Source organism: Anas acuta, chromosome 2 (assembly GCF_963932015.1).
Source record: "Anas acuta chromosome 2, bAnaAcu1.1, whole genome shotgun sequence".
Taxonomy (NCBI): Eukaryota; Metazoa; Chordata; class Aves; order Anseriformes; family Anatidae; genus Anas; species Anas acuta.
The window spans coordinates 70,269,938-70,290,501 of record NC_088980.1 but is presented as its reverse complement, the minus strand read 5'-3'; the positions used below and the strand labels follow the sequence as shown (position 1 = coordinate 70,290,501).

General features: G+C 37.1%; 1 long non-coding RNA gene across 1 annotated transcript in view; it reads left to right on the top strand.

Moving 5' to 3' along the window:
- Positions 1 to 2,671: 2,671 nt before the first annotated feature.
- Positions 2,672 to 20,564, top strand: part of LOC137850595 (uncharacterized) — a 35,111-nt gene continuing 17,218 nt past the window's right edge. Inside the window, exon 1 of the long non-coding RNA XR_011092661.1 lies at positions 2,672 to 4,122. This is a non-coding gene — a long non-coding RNA (uncharacterized lncRNA). The remainder of the gene's footprint in view (positions 4,123 to 20,564) is intronic.

Here is a 20,564-nt window from a genome sequence, read left to right as displayed (position 1 = left end):
ATTTGTAAAACTTAATGAGTTTTAACATTGATTTAATCTATACAAGAGTAGCCTTAAATCCTGTAGGCACTGGTAGATGTGAAAGACATTTCAGATGAAAGGGGGAGATGTACTAAATTACAAGCCAAAAAAAAAAATCAAACCCATAGTGGTCTGCCCCAACTATTTTTCTTGTCAGACTATGAGGAACAGATACTTTACTGTAGTTATGCACCAATATGTTCTCCATAACATATTTTGCATGTAAAATATGACACACAATTCTGGGGAAAAAGTATTGAGTTGCTAGAATATTTTAGAACAAATTTTTATAGTGCCTATATAAAAAGATATAAAAAGCAGATTGAGCCCACAAAAATATTAATTATCTCTTGTGTCCAACCTACCTCTAAAAACAAATAAACTGCTTCACAGTGTTATCAATTGAAAGCTATTTGTTTTTCATTTAATATAATGTAATTTAAAGTACAAAATGCAATTTTAAATTTAAAGTTAAGGATGAGAGGTTAAATATATCTGAGGTTCAAAAATATTTTAAAATATACTTGTCTAGAGTTTGTTTGGATTTTTCAAATGACCATTAAACTTCTGTATACCATTTGTGACACCTTAAAACAGCTTCAATTTTCAAACAGCCAATGCCCCCTGCTTTCTGGATACATAGTCCCTTCAAGCAGATAGAAACTTCAAAAAAGTGAGTGAAAATCCAGTTTATAGTTCCCATATCTCTCCCTTACATTCAGATTCTCAGGATTAATACTCTGAAAACCTTTTAACCAGTAAGGAACTACCCCATGAGGTTTATCATTCACAAAGCCAGACCATATGCTACTCTGGGAAAGAAGTATTTCTAGCTAGCCTGTGGAAGAATAGACAACTTAGACTGAAAAGAAAGGACACTCTAATGTCAAGTGTAAAGACAGATATCCCTTTAAGAGTGATACATACAGGTTTTATAAAAAAAAAAAAAAAATAGGTCATTTATAGTGATATAGAGATAAGCTGTAACAGAATTTGATCCCGCTTTTGCTAGTGTAATACAGAAATAATACCACTGAAATCATTAGGGTTACTCTGCTTTTATATATACAGAATTCTGCCCTGTCACAAAATATGTTTCTTTTTGCTCTTCGTTCAGTCTGACAGATGGTAATTGGTATTGAGATCTTTACCTTTAAAGGTGACAGGATTAAAAAGTAGGAACATTAATATACTAAGCAACAGTGAAGGATTCAGTTTGTCTTCATCTTTCTGGCAGTGAAGAGTCCAGAATTAAGTGCTCTGAGGGTCACTTGTACAGCATAATAACCTAAGTAGACTAGAACTTGCCAATTTTTTAGACGAAAAATACTTCCCATTTCAGTAATGTCTCAATAGTCTCTGTATATGTAACCCAAATTCCAATAACTTATTTTAATTCTTTTCAGAATTCTGTTTCATGAGTAAGTTAACAGAAGGTAAGCTTAGAGTGAGAACTTTATGATAGTGAAAACGGACATTGTATGTCATTATTGTATATATATCATATATCATAAAGCAATGTAGCTTACGTCTATTTCGTTGTAGCATAGACAACCTCATGTTTACTACATAGTCCAAATGTGCACCCTGGCAGTTAACATGCAGTAACAGAAACACTTTAAATTCGTACCCGTGCTTCTTCTGTAGTAACTTGCAAATGGGACTGTACTTTGCACTACAGCCTCCTTGCTAATTTCTTGTACATTCTTTAGCAAATAGTCCTCATATAAACATGTGAGGAAGTCAATATTTCTAATTCCTTTCTCATTTCTTTTCTCTTTCCCTCAATGATGATTTGTATACTATATATTTTTTTCTCCAAGACATCAGCGTAGGTGTTAAATGACCTAGGAGAAGTAGTAGTCTTTTGCTTTGTTTTTATAAATACAAAATTCAGCAGTCTTGGTTTCTTGGGCTCATGTTAACCAAGTTCTTATCTGTTCTAACTCCTTCATGTTACTGCTTTTCACCTCCTTAAGGTTGTTGGACCAGTGGTGTACCCACGTGGTATTTTTCAGGTGCACAGGCCTCACAAACCTCTATGTTAGACTGGAAGGTATATAGCACTGTAAGCCTAGCACTAAGCCCAGTTTGGTATATCATACTGTTCAGTAGGGCATTTTAGATCAAACGTGGAATTGCACTAAGCACAGCTACACATCTAGCTCATAGCTGGTTAGCTCGGGCTGTTAGCAAGACTTGTGCAGACTTATCCCAACAGGATTAAGAGCAGGATGTTCCTTTAGGTGAGTATCAATTCAGTGAGCATGTTTTCATCTTCAATCAGTTCTCTAAGTTGAAAATCTAACCCAATTTGCATTCACATTGTTGAATCTAAATCCAAGATTCCAAGCTAGTCCCCTAGCTCAGGCCCCAAATTTGCCAAACCTTAAAGGGCCATTCAGTGAGATAAGTTAGGATCAAGCTTGCAAATAATAAGTACATGCCTTTTGAGAATGTACTTTGGGGAATGGGTAGAAATAAAACATCTTTGGCTTATTTTCCCTCCATACCATCTTCCTGTATCAGCTGCGTGGCAGTTCCTTCTGATTCCAGGGCCTTGCCTCCCCAGGCAAGATGGGGGAACATCTCATGCACAAATGCAGTTTTCCCTCTCCTCATGCTTCTTCGCAGTATCATCCTAGCATAGTGTACACTTAATACTGCTCAGCTGCCAGAAGGAGTAGGAATTGAATAAAGGAAAAGTTCATGTAGCTCTGGAGTTCTCCATCTCTCTCTGTTGTAAAAGAAATTCCCCAATACCAGCTGGCTAGTTGTGCCTAATAGTTGATCCAATCCCTTCTGCCTTACGGAAAGGAAAAAAAGAACGTTTCAGGCAAGCTCCCATATCACCTTAGTGGGATCATGGAAACTACTGCTGCCTCTGTCCTCACCTTCCCTTGTCTTTCTCCCCTGCAGAGACCAATGGCAGACATGACCAGTGTTCAATAGACTGTCTGTGCCAGAAGGCTGACCTTAAACCCTAGTTTAAAATACAGTGCAAACATCATTGGCCAGGAGTAAAACAGAATACTAAAATCACCTTCACATCCATCATCTGGAAACATTCTCTGGGTAGCTAATTAAAAATCCATTTCCTAGACTCTGAGGAATATCAACCTGTTTGATTCTCTGAGGTGAAAATATTACAAGTTAAATATATAGCAGATAAATAATCAGGTCACAATTCTTTATACAATATTCTCCCTGTCATGGAAAAAGTATGTAATTTAAATTTGTCAAGAGCCTGGAAACTGTGGAACAAAGACCTGAAACTGAAATACCTTCTTTCAGACATTGTTCTCACTATACAAACAAAGTCTACAGCAGAAGAAGCCTCTCTGGAGAAATCACAGTCTGCTGTTCAGCTGTGAAATGATCAAGTGAAAGTATTCCTCCTCTACTTAGTAATTGACTTACCCATTGGCTACATGGTTTTTAGTTAGGTTATTTGTCTGTCTTGATTTGTATATCTTCCAGAAGAAAGTGACATTAACAATTTCATAATGTTTCCTTAAATAATCTGTGTTCTTTAAAAATATTTTGCTTTTATATTCATCTAGCTTTTAATGCCCTGGCTTTTTTCCCCTTTCCAAAATTTCTCCTATTCATGTACAACTCAGTTTTCCTTTAACTGACTTAAAATTATCCTTAAATGCAAAGGGTGAGTTTTAAGACACTCTGAAGTGTATGATCAAAGGGAAATGAGAAAATGTCTTTTCAAGATCTTTTTGAGTGTGGTAGAAGTTTCCTCCTCCTCATTCATATAGAGGAAGAAGCAGATTGCATGGAGCTGCCAGTTTAAAGAGGTGGGAGATGGGTCAGTACATGTAGAATGGGGAATACAGAGGATATGTCTACATCAGCAAGAGAGATAGACATGTAGAATGAAAGGGTTAGAGCTGAGAACCCAATATCCATGCTGTACACATTTCAGGGTTTATAGCTTATGATGTAAACAGGACAACATAGCTCTGATGTTTCTGTACTCATTTCTGCAGTCTTTTTCATTCCTCTCATTGTTTTTTAGGTATAACTGCTAGAAAGACCTGCCTAGACGTGCTGTGCAAAAGATGCTGAGGGCAGCTTCTTCATTATCAGGTAGGGTGTGTTCACTATCCTTTCTGCAGAGTCCCATGCTTGTAATAACTTCATCGGTCTGAAATTTAGGAATAAAAAGACCTTTTATTTTGTTGCTCTGAGCAGAAGTTTGAGGAGGACCAAAAACTGATGAACAGGGTAGGTTTGCTGTTCAGTTTCTATGTCTAGAATAAGGCAACAGAAAGACCTAATGAGATAGACCTGATGACATCTATTTATAATGCAGACATTTGGACCATCTCCAAAAAACATCACTTTGACAACTGGACTCCATATATTTTAAAATGTAAAGAAAATTAAAAATACATCCAATGTTTTCAGTTATTTTTATTAGTTCTAGTAAACATTTACAAGTCTGTGCTTTATGACATGTTGTTAGCACTTTTGCCACATAATTTCTCCTGTTTGGAGAAGTTCTGATGCTTGTTTTTGATATGCCTCAGCAACCTTACTGATTTTCAGAACAGTAAGAAAATAGCACAATAATCAAGATAATACAAGGTATCCTATGTCTTTGCTGCATTTGACGTGTATTATGCTTTTGTGAGTGATACCAAATCTCCTGCATTATCACCTTGAATGGAAGAAAGAAAACAAAAGAATAATCAATCAAGGCTTGATTCTGAAAGTCCTGTGTTTTACAGATTTTTTTCAGTCTAAGAGCAGTCTTGAAATTGAACACGGAGCAATAAAAACAAAAGTTGTTATATAAACTACAAATTTCCAGAAACTATTTGACAGGATCATGATGAATCATTCTGAAGCATACTTAAATATTCAATATGTCAAAAAAAAATTAATGAGTCTTCATATAGGACTTAGTCTAAGGTATGTTCAAGGTGAGAACATGTTAAAATGTTTAATGTGGACTGTGTTGAATAGGAAAGTGTTCTTTCATATTTTCTGTAAGCATTGTTTATTCATTCATTATGAAAAAAAAATGTCTTGCTGTAACACATGCATTGCCTAGTTCAGCAACAGTACATTAGGAGAGTTAGATTTGCTGACAACATGGATTTCTAGGTGATATCTCAATTAGCATCCAAGTAGACTGAAGAACTACTCAGCATCAAGATGACTGGGTTAAAAAACAATTATGAAAAACACCTAGAAAGAATTTCAGCAGTTCCAAATCAAGTATTATCTTAAAAGGCAGAGGAACAAAAGAAGTATTTCAGTTTGCATATCTGCTCTGGGCAGCAACCCAAGAATATGAGCATGGTTGTACTGGGTCTGTGTAGCCCAGTATCCTGTTTCGGATGGTTGCCAAGCGGGGGTGGAGGTACTAGGCTCAAAGCTATGAGTTTTTCTGCAGCAGATTTTCTGACTGTCTTGCAGAGTCTTGGGTTTATGTCCTACACTTGACATCAGAATTTAACAGACATAACCCCTCCTGCTGGTGGCAATTCTTCAGGTACACACCAAAGGCAGTGATCAAAAGCAGATTTCGGTGGAAGAGTGCAAAAATAGAAAAAACATATAATGATACTTTTTCAAATACTCTACCAGTAGTCAGCAATTTGAGGAAGCATCTGAGAGACAACATGACTGTGGAGGCTTTCACATTCCCCTTGTGAAATCAGCATAGCTCGGGGCACATTTCAAGTGCCTGTACACAAATGCATACATCCTGAAAGTAAACAAGAAGAGCTAGAAGTCCATGTAGTTGTAAATCTGTGACCTCATTGGAATTAGAGACATGATGGTACAGCTCACATGACAGGAGTGCTACAGTGAATGGATACAGGCTTTTGAAGAAAAACAGCCTGAGAAGGCAAGGATGAGGGTTTGCACTCTATGCAAAGGAGTGGCTAGAGAGCATGGAGCTTTGCCTTGGAACAGGTGAAGTGGCACCACATGAGACCTTATGGCTAAGAACCAGAGCCTCATTTGAGTACAAATACTCATTTGTACTCAACCACCCAAATATCTGCTGCATGGACAACAGGGCTGGGAGACAAGCAACCTAGGTGGTTTCTGGAACATGTCAATGAAAATTTCTTGACACAGTTTATAAGGAAGCTGTTTAAAGAAGATGGTCAACTAGACCTCATTCTTACTAGCAAGTCACCAATGTAAAGGTCAAGGGCAGTCTTAGATGCAGTGGCCATGAGATCATGGAGTTAAAAGTCTTGAGACAAAATAGACAAACAGTAGGATCACAACTCTGGACTTCAGAAGAGCAAGTTTTAGGTTATTCAGGGATTTGCTCAGTATAATCACACTGGAGATTGCCCTCGAGGCCAATATAAAATACAATAAAGATGTACAAAGAAGGAAAGCTACCCAGGAAGACTATAGAAGCATTTCTTGAGTACAGAGTAAAGAATGTGGAAAACTAAAGCTCATCTGAAATTGAAACTAGTGAGGGATGTGAAGGACAAGAACAACTTTAGCAGCAAAAGGAATGCTGGAGAAATTTTGGGCCTGGTGCTCAGTGCAGATGGGGACCTAGTGATAAAGGATACAGAAGAGGCTGAGATACTGTTTTTGTTTTTGGTTTTGTTTTTTTTGCCATTGTTTTCACTGGCTAGGTCTCCTCTCCAGCTGCCTGGTTCCCACTACCTACTAGCTGAGCCAGTGAAAATGCAGAGGAAATTACAATTAAGGAGCGCTTAAATCATCCAAGCATATAGAAGTCCACTGTACCAGATTAGGAGCATCTAAGAGTACTGAGAAAAGGCAAACATCTTACCCACCTTTAATAAGGGCAAACAGTACAGGGAAGTACAGATTGGTCAGCCTCACTCCAATCCCTCAGAAGGTCAAGGAGCAAATCCTCTTGAGAGCTATTTCCAGCCACAGAAAGGAGAAGGTGGTAACTGGGAACAACCAGAATATATTTACCAAGGACAGATCGTGTCTAACCAACTGATTTTTTATGATGAAACATCTAGTTGTGTTTGCAATGTAAGAGCAGTACATATTGCACACCTTAACTTTAGCATGCCTTTGACATTGTCTCCCATAATATTCGTACAGGCAAATAAGTCAGATATGGACTGGCTAAGTGCATGATAGGGTGGATAGAAAATTGGGTGGGCTGTGTGGCTTGAGGAGCAGTGATCAGAGGTAAGAAGTCCAACAGGCAGCCATTTACTAGTGATTGTCCATGGAGATCAACACCAGTAGCAATACCATTCAACATGTTTATTAGCAACCTCTGTGAGAGAGTGCACTCAGTGAGTTCGCAGATGATACCAAAATATGGGGGGGTGAATAAGATACCTGCCTCCTGTGTATTTTTGTTGCTAGATAAGCTAGAAAAATGGGTTGTCAGGAACCTCATGAAGTTCAATGAAGGCAAACACAAGAGTTGAATAACACTGTGCAGCTGTACAGGCTGGGGGCCAATTAGTGAGAAAGCTGTTGAAATGGCAAACAAGGACCAGCTGCTTCCTAAAGGATGGGGAGATGAACACAGCAAGGGAGGAAGGGGCATCCCCATCCAGGACCCTGTTCCACAGTCTCTGTACAAGGCAGGAGGGCAGGCACACTGACGGCATCTGGATTTTGCCAAAAATCCAGATAATCACACTACTTTCTTGTGATAACCCAGGTCTGAAGTCTAGCAGGGAACTCAGACTGCAGGTCAGGCCCAAGACAACAGGGTTCTTTGGCCAGGCACAGACATAGCTGTGATACAGATGGAGACCAGTTTACCTACAAAATAGCTCAGGCAGGGACTCTCATCTTGGAATTTCAAAAGCAGCAACAGACATGGCATGAAACTTGGGAAATTCTCACTCAATATAGGAAAAAGAATTCTTGCTATGAGGGTGGACAGACACTGGTGATGCCCAAAGAGATTGTGGAATCTCCACCTCGGAGGCATGTGGGACCTGGCCAAACAAAGTCCTGGAAAAGCTATTTCACCTGGGCCTGCTTTGAGCGCAGGGTTAGACTAGGTGTCCCCTTCCAACCTACGTGACTCTGTTTCTAATTTGCAATTTAGGGACACACTGAGCCCAAGGTACTTTCTTATGTAAACAGTAATCCTCGCTGTTTCATAGCTTTGTGGCTTAACTGCATGCTTTGTGAAGAACCACTTCCTCTTCCTTGGTTTGAGTCTGCCACCTTCATTTACTGCCCTCGAATGTTTGTATCGGAAGAGACTGTGAACAATTAATAGTTTCTTACCTTCTCCATGACACTCAGAATTTTATAAGACTGACCTTTCCTCCTTAAACATCTTTCCCAGGATGAAGAGTGCTAACCTATGTGCTGCTTACATAGAAGCTGTTCACATGTTCTTTTAGCTCTTATCTAAATTTTTTCCAGCTTTATGTTTCTGTTTTTGGTATGTGCTATTGGTGGAAGGGGTTGGCATGTCCTCACACAATATCTAAGATACAAGTTCAACATGGATGAACACAGTGTTCTTTGTTGTATTCTCTAGTACTTCCCTAATCATTCCTAGTATTTGATTTACTTTTTTTCACTTACTAAACATGGAGCTAAAATATCCAGACAAGCAAAAACAAAAAATAAAAATAAAAAGACACAAAATCATAAATTTAAAAATGTTATCATCTTTACTGACAAGTTTAAACAAGATCTTGGTATCAAACACGTAGAGCTTAAGGAACTATCTACCAGTTTCCAGATGAAAACTTATTCCACCATATATTCCATGCATGTGTTAAAGCTGGAAAAACAAAACAAAACAAAACAAAAAAAAACACCAGTGTCTAAGCCCCTTCCTATCCAAATACCTGAAAAATTTGCTAGCTATATGCCAACTTTCATTAGAAAATCTAGCAGAACCATCTTTCAAAAGTTATCCAGAAAATAAAATAGAAATTTTAGAGGCACATTTTAAGAATGAGGCCAAACCGTGTGCTGCAGCATAGCTGTCACTGGACAGCTGGAGGCAGCTGGAGGAGCACACACACACACAAAATAAACAAATAAATAAATGGAAAAAATCCTGCAAATATTACTCATTTATAGCATCTATCAATGCCTAGTACATGTGAAGATCAATCCAGAATACTTAATGGTGGTTTTATGAACATTTAATGGTGGTTTTATGAACATTTGGTGATTACTACCTTTACAGGAAATATTCAAAATCCAACTGGTGACACAGCAAGCATTACTGTTATAGTAAGGTAACTTACAGAGCAGCCAGTGAAACTACTCTTTAAGTTTTGTTATGATCAGGTCCTATGCTAATCTAATGGTTTTATAATCTAAGACTCCATTGCTGCAGGTGGTCATTCCTGCAGGTAGTCTGCTGTGTATGCATATGTTAAATTCCAACTGCATCAGGGAAGTATAACAAATAGAAAGGAGATGTGTTTTAAGGTATATAGCAATGTCACCTGGTTACTCTGCTCGAATATTTAGAGAACTTGATAACTCAGCAACAGCTGATTTTTGTTGCTGTTGTGTTTTGTTGTTGTTGTTTTGCTTTGTTTTAAATGACTTAATACTTCTGATTTTAAAATAGAATAGAATGGCTTGGGTTGGAAGGGACCTTAAAGATCATCTAGCTCCAACCCCCCTGCCATGGGCAGGAATGCCACCCACCAGATCAGGTTGCCCAGGGCCTCATTCAACCTGGCCTTGAACATCTCCAGGGATGGGGCATCTGCAGCTTCTCTGGGCAACCTGTTAGTGGAAACTGTTTATAAACTGTTTATGTTGTACCTATTTATGGAAGCAAATATCAAAATAGGGATTTCAGTGAACAGAATCAGCCACTTTGGCTTCTCCAGCTTTAAAAAAAAAAAAAATTGTTCATGGATGACAATTAATGGGTTAGATGCCCTCTCTTGATTTGCTATTGGCTATCAATCAGAGCTTATAGTTAGTGAAGTGTTATAAACATGATCAACTGCTTATTTTTTTAAAAATAAACAAGAGCTACCAAGAAAAAATTATCTGCCTCCTTCATAAGTACATCTGTATTTAAGACAGCTACTTGCTGTCCTTAAAAACAAACAAACAAAAAAAAAAATGGATCTGATTACTTATTTTAATATTACTACAAATCATTTGCATTGTTTTTGCCTTTGTAGTGGCTAGGCAGTGCCCAGTTTCCCAACATGATTGCAGGCACAATCCACATAATGTTCCCTCCTGCTGTGCTATTCTGTTCATTTAGGAGGAAGTAGTAGTAGAATTTGTAAAAAGGAAGGGAAAAAAAAATCATATTAGAAAACTAACCACTTCACATTCCAATGAAGCCAAAAGGAGAATCGACATAAAGGTGTCCACAGTTTAACACCCACAATCCAACAGAGATCAAGTCTTCACAAGGTTCTTTAAAATCTTGAGGTCCATAGACAAACCAATGAAAACAGGATTGTCAGAAGAGTCTGGTGTAACAATTTTTAGAACTTGTCATATTTAGTAATATAAATGAAAACAACTTACAGAAAACATTTTTATTTTTTTTTTTAGTAATTTTCTTAGGGGTTACAAACTTTCCTGACAAAGATAGTATGACAACACATTGAGATTTCCACAGTGAATTTAACTTAGTCTTGTATGGCACTCTCATTAGAGTACTTTGATCTCAAAACAAAAAATCAAAGAAGAGTACATTAAGTAGATTAAATCACGATGAATGATATGTAGTCATAAATGGTGAGCTGTCACCCTAATGTGGAAGTCACTTGTGTATTCATCAAGGAGTTACACTGAGCCCCACAATGATCAATATTTGTGATAATAATCACAAATATAATAATAAATCACAAAAAAAATCACAATAATTGTGATAATAATCACAAATACCACTGAAGAAAATACAAAATCTTTCTCATAATATAAAATCTTTCTCATAAGACTCATTATCTGCTTCCTCCGTCCATGCTGCATGATATCTTCAGTGGAAAGCTCTGTGAACAGTCTGACTTCCTGTACTACAAATTTATTTTCTCCCTTTCAATTTTGCTGTCTTCAAATTAAACAACTCTACTTCTTCAGATTGACAGACATACTCTAGCTGCTTTCTTTTTACCTGCAGCTTACTTCTTATGCCTTCCTTCAGTACTTTTTTCACTTGTATCTTTGTGACAGGAGCCACTGATTTAATTCCAGAGAAAAATTATGAACTATGATGTAATCTTTTCCATAATTTGGCTAACCTGTCCTTCCTCTACTTCAACTACATCTTCTTCATGCTAAGATTTCTAGTCTGATGACTTTCTCTGACTTCATTAGTGACTCCCTTGCAGATCAGGAGGTTTTCTTATCCACTCATATTACTTGCCTGCTTTTTTCATCACTTCTCCATTTTCTTGACCTTTCCTTTCCTAATAAAATTGTTTTATTTTCTCCCAAGTTAAAAAAAAAAATAAATCCTATCTTTTCCCCTTCTTTCCACTCTCTAAGATCATGCTGTCCGCAATTGCTGCCAGGAGTCTCATGCTCTGATTCCAACTTCCTTTCAGTGCAGCTGACCTCTCAGAACCTTTCAGTTCACCTTGTCATTCCATCAGAGTTACAGTCAGTATTACCATATTGACCTACATCTGCTTAAGACTCAAAATCAGTGCCCTCTCCTTGCCATCCATGCTTGTCTCTTGCCCTTAACACAATAGCCATAATCTTCTGTTGAATTATTTTCCTTCTTTAGCTTCAGTGACTTCAATGACTTTGTCCTTTTGGAGTTCTCTTACGGATCACTCCATTACTATGTATTTTCAAGGATCATCTGCCTTCATAGATAACTGCATGAAGTTCTGACTTTTTTTTTTTTCTTTCTGCCTTTGTTTCAGTAGTTTCACCCACAAGCTAAAGTTTAACTACCATTTCCTTGTGGAGATACAAAATTAATACCTTTACTTCATTGGCTTGTCTCTCAACTTCAGCATGCTCTCTTAGCTATCAGCTCAAATGCATTGTAACTAAAGCATGTCACCGCCTTCTCTATTCACAAGTTAGTCCTTACAACTTCCCTCTTTTAGAACTGCTGTGAATAACGTGATTGCCAGGCTTGTCGTGCATGCAGGTGATACAGGAAGCTTTTTAGGTTGAAACATCAGATTAAGTTTCCATCTTACATATTGTTTCTGGAGTTTGTAGATAGCCTCAAAATATAACTCTTTTACAAAAGTGTTCATAATCTTTATGTTCAAACACTACAACTTTTTTTTTTCTTCTGCTCTAAAGAAAAACAATATTCATACCATCACTGCAAAGACCACTTTTTTTAGATTTCTTTTCTTTTTGACTGTCTCCACTGATTCATTCTTTGCTATCACATCAAGAATACCTTCCTTGTTTTAAAGAAGATCTTGCAGGCATATTCCCACTTTTCAAGACATTTTCATTAATTCTCAGTATGTCAGCTCCTGTCTAGAACTGAACAATTATTCCAACCTTTTCTTCCATATCTCTTAAATAAAATGACCTACATGAGGGTTGGTTTGTTGTTTTTGTTTGTTTGTTTTTTTGAGTTTTCTAATATCGAATAATAGATTTGAAAGGAATTCCCTGCAAATGATCACCACAGCAGTGCTAGTGGGTGTGGGATACTTGGTGCTACTGAGGGGTCCTTGGTGCTGCCACAGAGGAAATGGTAATGGTTAATACATAAAACATGAATTTTTAACCTGCAAAATCAAGATCAGATATATAGCATCACTAAATCACAGAACACAGGCTGGAATTAACCACTGGTTGTCTGTAGTGCAGCTCTGCGCTCAAAGCAGGCCCAGGTGAAACAGCTTTTCCAGGACTTTGTTTGGCCAGGTCCCACATGCCTCCGAGGTGGAGATTCCACGATCTCTTTGGGCATCACCAGTGTCTGTCCACCTTCATAGCAAGAATTCTTTTTCCTATATTGAGTGAGAATTTCCCAAGTTTCATGCCATGTCTTTTGCCTCTCATCCTTACACTGTGCAACTCCAAGAAGAGTGTAGAGTCACCTTCTGTACAACCTTCAGTCAGGTAATTGTACACAGCAATAAACTGTTAATCTTCTCTTCTTCGAAATAAATCTGGAGGCTGAGTGGCTAAAATGAGAGACCATTTTCTGGAATGAATGACTAGGAAGAGGACACAGGAGTCATAACAACTAAGTAAATATAAGCTTCCCATGTGATGTTTCAGGTATGCAGGCAGATACCAGTCTTTGATGCAGAAGCAAGTGAGCATCGGAGTCTGGTGAAAGGCTATAATGAAATCTAACGTTTGAAGTTGATACTAGATATGCTGGTTGGAAAGTATGTCTTTTTAAAAATTATTTTTATTCTTAACTGACTGAAAATTAACAGCAAATTAGAAGGACGTGTTTCATTCTTTGGCACTTGTGGTCTGAGTTAGATATCTTTCAACATGATGTCTCAAAGAGATGTTAAGATGTTGGTGATACTGCAGAATTATATGGTTTAGCTTGTGTTATACAGAGTCAAAGATTAGGTCATCGGAATACTCATGTATTCCTTATAACATTTGCCACGTAACATTTTGAAGAAAGGAAGACAGGTAAAAGCAGTAGATGATTCCCTACTATTCCTGTTCCAGGCTTTTACAGTAGCGAAATTATTCAGTCAATATTATCCATAATATACAACTTAAGTAACTTATTCATTAGTTCCTTTCTGGTCAATGTTTTTGTGTAAAAGTAATTCTAATAGTAGAGGGACTGGTCCTCATGATTTCATACATACTGTCCAGATTTTAACATAATGTAGAAAAATTGCAATTGCTTGTCGAAGATGCACTAAATACACTCCAAGTTACTCCTCTCATATTATTAAGTACCCTTATTTTTAGTGATGTTTCAAGGAAGTTTCCTGATTGGGTTTGATTTTAATGTGAATTTCAATATATTTTAAAATAAACCAGTCTCTTTATTGACTTTCTTTCTTGATATGTTATCTCATACCCACATGTCACAGATAGCTCAGTGTCACCAAAATGAATCTAATTAATCTTCTTTGCAGCTTCTTTGGCATGCTAAGTTTAAGAAAAATAAATAAAAACATGCAGAGTAGAGTACTGTTGTCTGTCCTAACTGACCAAAGCTTCCATGTCTGTCTGTGTAAACACAACAAAATCTGTTTTGTTTTCCATATACTCTCTGTTTCATGAGTCTCTCTTATTGTCCAGCCTATGATGGACTGCTGCTTCATCATTAACTGACAGACCTTTTGCGGCATATGGAGAGCTACAGGGAGAATATGAAAGTTGCATGGAATACAAGCATGTACTCAGAAACTGAATAGAGAAAACAATTTGGTTGATTTTTTGCCAATCATAAATCTTGCCTTTCTATATGTCATCATCCCATCAAAATATTCTGACACAGGTTCTGTGCTCCAGAAAGTCCCCTTTAGCACTAAGTGATTGATTTAGCTTTTTAGAGGATAACAAGAATTAATGTTTCTCCTATTGCCTTAACACGCACCAGATTCTGTCAAAATCCCACCTTTAATAATGAGACCCTAATTCTTCAGCAGGGTTTATGATCAATCTCACTTAATTCTACAATAAGTGCTTTTATATCTGAGCTAGTTATACTGCTACCACTCTAGAAATGAAGGAAGGAAGGAAGGAAGGAAGGAAGGAAGGAAGGAAGGAAGGAAGGAAGGAAGGAAGGAAGGAAGGAAGGAAGGAAGGAAGGAAGGAAGGAAGGAAGGAAGGAAGGAAGGAAGGAAGGAAGGAAGGAAATGAACTTTTAGAAAATAATTAACTTGACCTATTTTAGATACATACTTTATGCTTAAGTAAATCACATCTAGGAGTGTTATTTTCTCTCCCATTCAATATAAAAGAAGTCTAGACAAAAAGCTCAAAAACACACACTTGACATCTACTTCTATTCAGACAAATCTTAATTCTGATTCCATTTTTATTTTTACAGAGAGATCAGTGATAAAACTCTTAATTCTCTCACTCTAACATATTAGGCCCAAGCACAGTCTAGTGGTACAATTGACAATATGTTACTATTCTACAATGTTTTTGACTTATCAATACATGGAATAATAATGCATCCCTGGCAGACCAAAGTTTAGACATCTCTGTGTCATCATTTTTTGAGACAAGTGCATCATCTGTGTTGGATAGGCTTCAGATGTACAGAATAGTTAAAAAAACAAAACAAAACAAAACAAAAAAAACCCATAGATATTGAAGTTAATATTCACAGAAGTTAGTTCCATACATTGCACACATGCAGGTGTTTAGTTGAAGCTCTTGAAGGCAACTGGAATCATCACCATCATTTGATATCCTTACAAAAACTCATTTTAAAGAATTCAAAATTAACTGGAGGGGATTGAAAATATAAAGGGCTAAAGCAAACAGGGTAAGGGCTTTTATTATTTGTCTTGCAAAACACATCTGTGAAAGCAGCAAGGCTTCTAGTTATGGATACTTCTATGCTATTTTTATTTTTAAAAATTACCAACATCAACACAGCTGGAATAATATGCCAATGCGACACCCACAAAAGGATTAGAAGATGCTGTGTTAGGAAGCAATATATTGCTGTCTTTCTGATTCCTGTAAGGGTGGGATTCATCTCACTAATATCAGTCATGTAAAAGCCAGACTCTACCTAAGTTGTCAAGGCTCCCTCTATAGTCAACAGGGAGAGACTGGCACTTCTCAAGAATAATTAATTGAAATGCATATTAAATGTCTGAAGGCATTGACTGAGCCCTTACTGAAGTTCCTAGATCTATCCCTTGATTGTAAGGGAGACCTATGTGACTAGCTCAGAGTTAATACCTAACTTTTAGATAACTAAAATGAGATGAAGTGAAGCCAGATCATTTTTTTTTTTCTTATTTGTGTAGTAATTGTTACTTGTAATGGCTACCAGGCCCTGGCCAAAGATAAATATGATGAAAACATTTTGGTTGTATTTCAGAGATAAGATTACAATGACCATCTGGATGTTACGGAAATCTTCACAGACTTTGGGAAATCTTCATAGACAAACCATTCACCACATTTATTGTAGGAAATGTAAATGAAATGTAACTGAGTTGCCTGAAAAATATCCTGAGTTAATTTCTATGTGGCAGAAAATTGAGACTATGTATTATTTTTTTTTCATGAATCTCAAATCCTGTTTTCAGACGAAAAAAATACTTTGGGAATTTTTGAAGCATTTTCTGTTATCTTTAGCCAAAGATCGTATCTAAAATATTAGGGAATTATAAAAGAATAGCTCGTGATCTTTTTAGTGCATTTTTAATAAGTAACTTACCCATTGCTTGTTAGTTAGACCTTTCTCAAAGGAACCTTACTCCATAAGCATGCAACATGGTATTAAAATCTACTAAATGTCTGATAAGACAGGCTCCTCAGAACACACCTACCTTTGATCCAATGCACTGTTACAACACTGGTCTAATAGTCAGATCAGAATGCAAGAACTATTTGCAGCTCTGACGTTGGCTCTCTATGACTTTGTATAAGTCACAATTCTGCAAAGTCAGAGAAAATGACTAAGCCAGGCTAGGAGGGAGGAGGCTCCTATCCACTTTAAAAAGGACAGTCTCCACTCCCTCTGGGAAGTGAAAAGACTGAGAAAAAGATTCAAACTCCACAATGAGTCTAGTTCTCAGTAAAATTGTATTCCCCCTAATTAAAGATTGCAATAGTACAAACACATTTTATCTACCAGCACTACTGAAATGGCACACCCATGACCCATTAGCTTTTTTTACAACTGTATTTCAGTTCATCTCTATAATTATTTGTGATGTCAGTGCTTGTGATTTTATAACTGGCATTAGAAATCAACATGTTCCAGTGAATAGATCAGAATTCTCCAAAGGATGTACAGAGAATTTTATTATGTGTAGGATAATTACATACTTTGTAACTGAAAAATAATTTATTTCAACAATGAGCTTTGCAGCTGACTACAAGGCTGATTCTCTAGGGAAGGTTCTTACACCTGCACAAAATTCCTGTGCTGTTAATGGGGCTACATGTGTTATCAAGAATCAACCTACCAGATGAGCTTGCAAAAATAGAGCTTTAAAACAGTCATTTTTAAAGCTCAGTGACCTCAAGCAGGCTGCCTACAAGTAGATCATAAGAAACAAGCTCTGTTTAATCAATGAAGTCTACTGACTGCCAAGTTCTCACCCTACTTCTCTCCTTTTCTCCTGTAGTCAATAGAGTACTGACCACTACAAAGAATATCCTCCTAATTAATTTCTAGACTCGGTCCTTACCAGACTCGTTAGGAACTCTTAACTGGTGTGTGCCCAAGAGCCATGTGGACTAACACATATTCCAAGGGGCAAAGTGTCTTAGCTATACATTTAAAAATAGAGGTATTACACTATTTCCGCAATGGAAGTCCATTGAGGGGACTTGTGATAGACAGCAAAGATGCTGCTGCTAGTCAGGTATGTTCTCTAGACATGAGATAGCATCACTGGAATAGTCTAAGAAAGTGAAAGAATGTCATTCACATGGTTGCTGTAGTCTGCTAAGACCGAGCATCCATCTGAAGACAGGTAATTTTCTTCATAACTGAAAGACAGTTAGTATCAGAAGAATATTAGAATAAAATGGATACTGGAATAAAATGGTGCTGTAGTTACAGACCTGAGTGTGTATCTAATTGTTGTGTGCCAAGCAACAAAGACTATTACATTACTCCCCAGGAAAAAAAGAATGTGAGGGATCATCTCAGTGGGGGCCATCCTATCAGAGAAGAAGTAGAAAGTTTCTCCCTTTCCCTATTTTCGTGTCACATCATGTTATAGGGTATATCCGCGCAATATATTTGCAGTCAGGTAGATGGCCTTTGCACTCTGTGGAACTATAGATACTCTTTGTCTCCTTGCTTCTGGAATAAGTGGTTATGGGATCAAGAAATGCTTTAATGTTGTGCTGAGGAAATGAGTTTTCAGCTCCAAAATGAGAGGGCTGAGGTCCCATTGTGGATAAGACTGAGCACATACGAGAGTGGTTGAAATGGCATGAGATACAAATGATGCTCATTTTCAAAATACCTCAAATTATAACTACACAAATTATGTACTTACCTATTATTATTGTCCCTAATAAGCATATATAACAAAGGTGAATTGTGGTGATTACCTGCATCTGTTACTTTCTCTGTTACAGTATTACAGTTATAATTTACTGGGGATACAGACAAAGTCAAAAAATTGAGATTGTTTTATCAAGACACTCTAAAAACACTGTTCCTTAAAAATACATATGTGACATCAGTGTCATAATATTATTTTTTTTTTATCTTGATCCAAATTTTAATGCTGAGCCTCCTCATGGATGGTTTTAAATCCATCCACAGGACTCCAAATTGAATAGGAAAAGGAGAGGGGAGTCAAATCCAGGTGATGACCCAAATAAAATAATTTGTAAATACACAACAAGTGTGGAGTCCAGTTATGAGCCAAAGTGTTTGCAGACAGGCTTATACTGGAATAAATATGTGGCTTACAGTAACATGCTGAAGCCATCAAACCAAATAGCACTTGGATAGTGTGAATTTGAGTCTAGCCATTTTAAAGTTTTTTTTGTGTGTTGTTTGCATTCTACAGGAGCTCCTCCAGGAACATTTGCCCTGAAAGCAATGATTCAGGTTTAAGAGCCAATATTTCAAAATGCTTTACAATCAGTGTGCATACCCAGATTATTCTAAAAATTGGTGTGCCTAGGGAAGGAAAGAATTAAAAGTGCAAGTTTAAGATAATTTCTTTCACTTGCCTCTCTGCTCAAATGAACTTATTTTTATAATCAGGATGCTTTATTTATATACCTAAATGCATTGTCTTGAAAACAATATGAAATGCTAGGGACTGAAGCAAAATTAGCTGTAAAAACTTTGAACATTTGATTATGGCACTTCCAATATCCAATGCCTACAGTACATCTTTCAGATTTGCATGTGTTCTGACACAAGGCATTCCTCAGGTGTAGCTCTCCTCAGGAAATAGCTGATTTTATTATTGAGAGTACTTTAAATTCCCTGTTGATAGTGAAACTGTTTAGAAAACTGATAGACTTTGAAGGAGGGAAGGTGAATACACACCAGGGTGGACAGGTTGTCTCAGCCCCCAAGAACTAATGTGAAAATCTTTATTCATTTCCATCGACATTCATTTCATTCAATGCATTGCCTATTGGTATGTATGAGCTATTTTGTATTTACTCCAAAGGGGCTGAGGTCCCTTTCTCAGCTACTATCCATTTGAAATCAAGTAAAGAATCTAGGTCTCTCCCATACAGTCCTCTTACTGCAAATGATTCGGAGTTGTTTGTCTCATAGCCTATTAGTTACTGTGTTCTTTCCTGTAGTCCCTCTTCAGCTTTACTGTACAAACCTTTCTCATGGTGGCCAAACCAGCTTAAAGTGCTTTTATCCGCCCCTGCCCTGGGCAATTTGTTCCTGCTTTTGCAGAGGAGTTAGATGCCCAGTTCACTTGTGCTAATATGACTTTCTGTGAGGCTGTGTTATAACCTGGACCAGCAACGTGGTCTGAAGTTTAAAAAGAATCTGTGGTATTTTACCTTAATTCAAGTTTCTGGCAACAAGAAGAGTTGAAATATGATTGGAGATCTGAGAAGCAGAACTTGAAGTGATGGTGTGCTGGCAAGTAAGTCTTCCAGACCTGGGAAACTACACATTTCACCTTTTCTCAATTAGATGTATGCATGTAGGCCTCTTTTCTTCTTCATTCCTCAGCTCTGTAGTTACTACATTGCAATAAAGTAGGTATATATTTTAAAGTACAAGAATCTTGACTGGCATCGTGTAAATAACATCAGTATAGCCTATGAACAAGTAAAACTAATGTTGTGGAATCCACTCTTTATTGGGGTAGCTCTCCTGAACCAATTGCTCAGACAGACAAGTTAACACACAAAAAATCCTATGCAATCAGAAAGATAAACCTGTCTGATTAGAATGCTGGTGTCTCAGATGGCCTCGGTTACAAACCTAACAATGCACTATCTAGCAGGAAGCTTCTTTGTGACATCCCTCAAGTAAATCCCAGTTACAAATCCTCATTGACAACACTACTAAAAAGAATGGAAAATGATTGCCACAAAGCTTAGCTACTAAACTGCAGCCTAAACAGTGTTTCTTTATAACCTTACTGAATGCGAGATGTACCTATACTTAAACTTGCTGAAAAATGATAGTACAAAAAAAAAAAAAAAAAAAAAAAAAGCCCATAAATTTGGATATATACCAAAAAAATACAGGATTGAAGTTGATGCTAGGGAATCACTGACAGCAAAGAAGGGATTGTTTTCCTACTATGAGCATTTCTATGTGCAGGGAAATACAATATATACCACAACAAGAAGCAGTAGATTTAGAAGAAATTGAATTTAGGTTTTCCTATAACTTTGGGCAAAAATATGCCAAGAAGCTTTGGAGGGTAAGTTACACAAAGCTATGAAAAAGAAGAGTATTAGTACAGATAGAGTCTTTATCATATTTAGCTAGCAACTGTCTAGGCTTTTCCAAA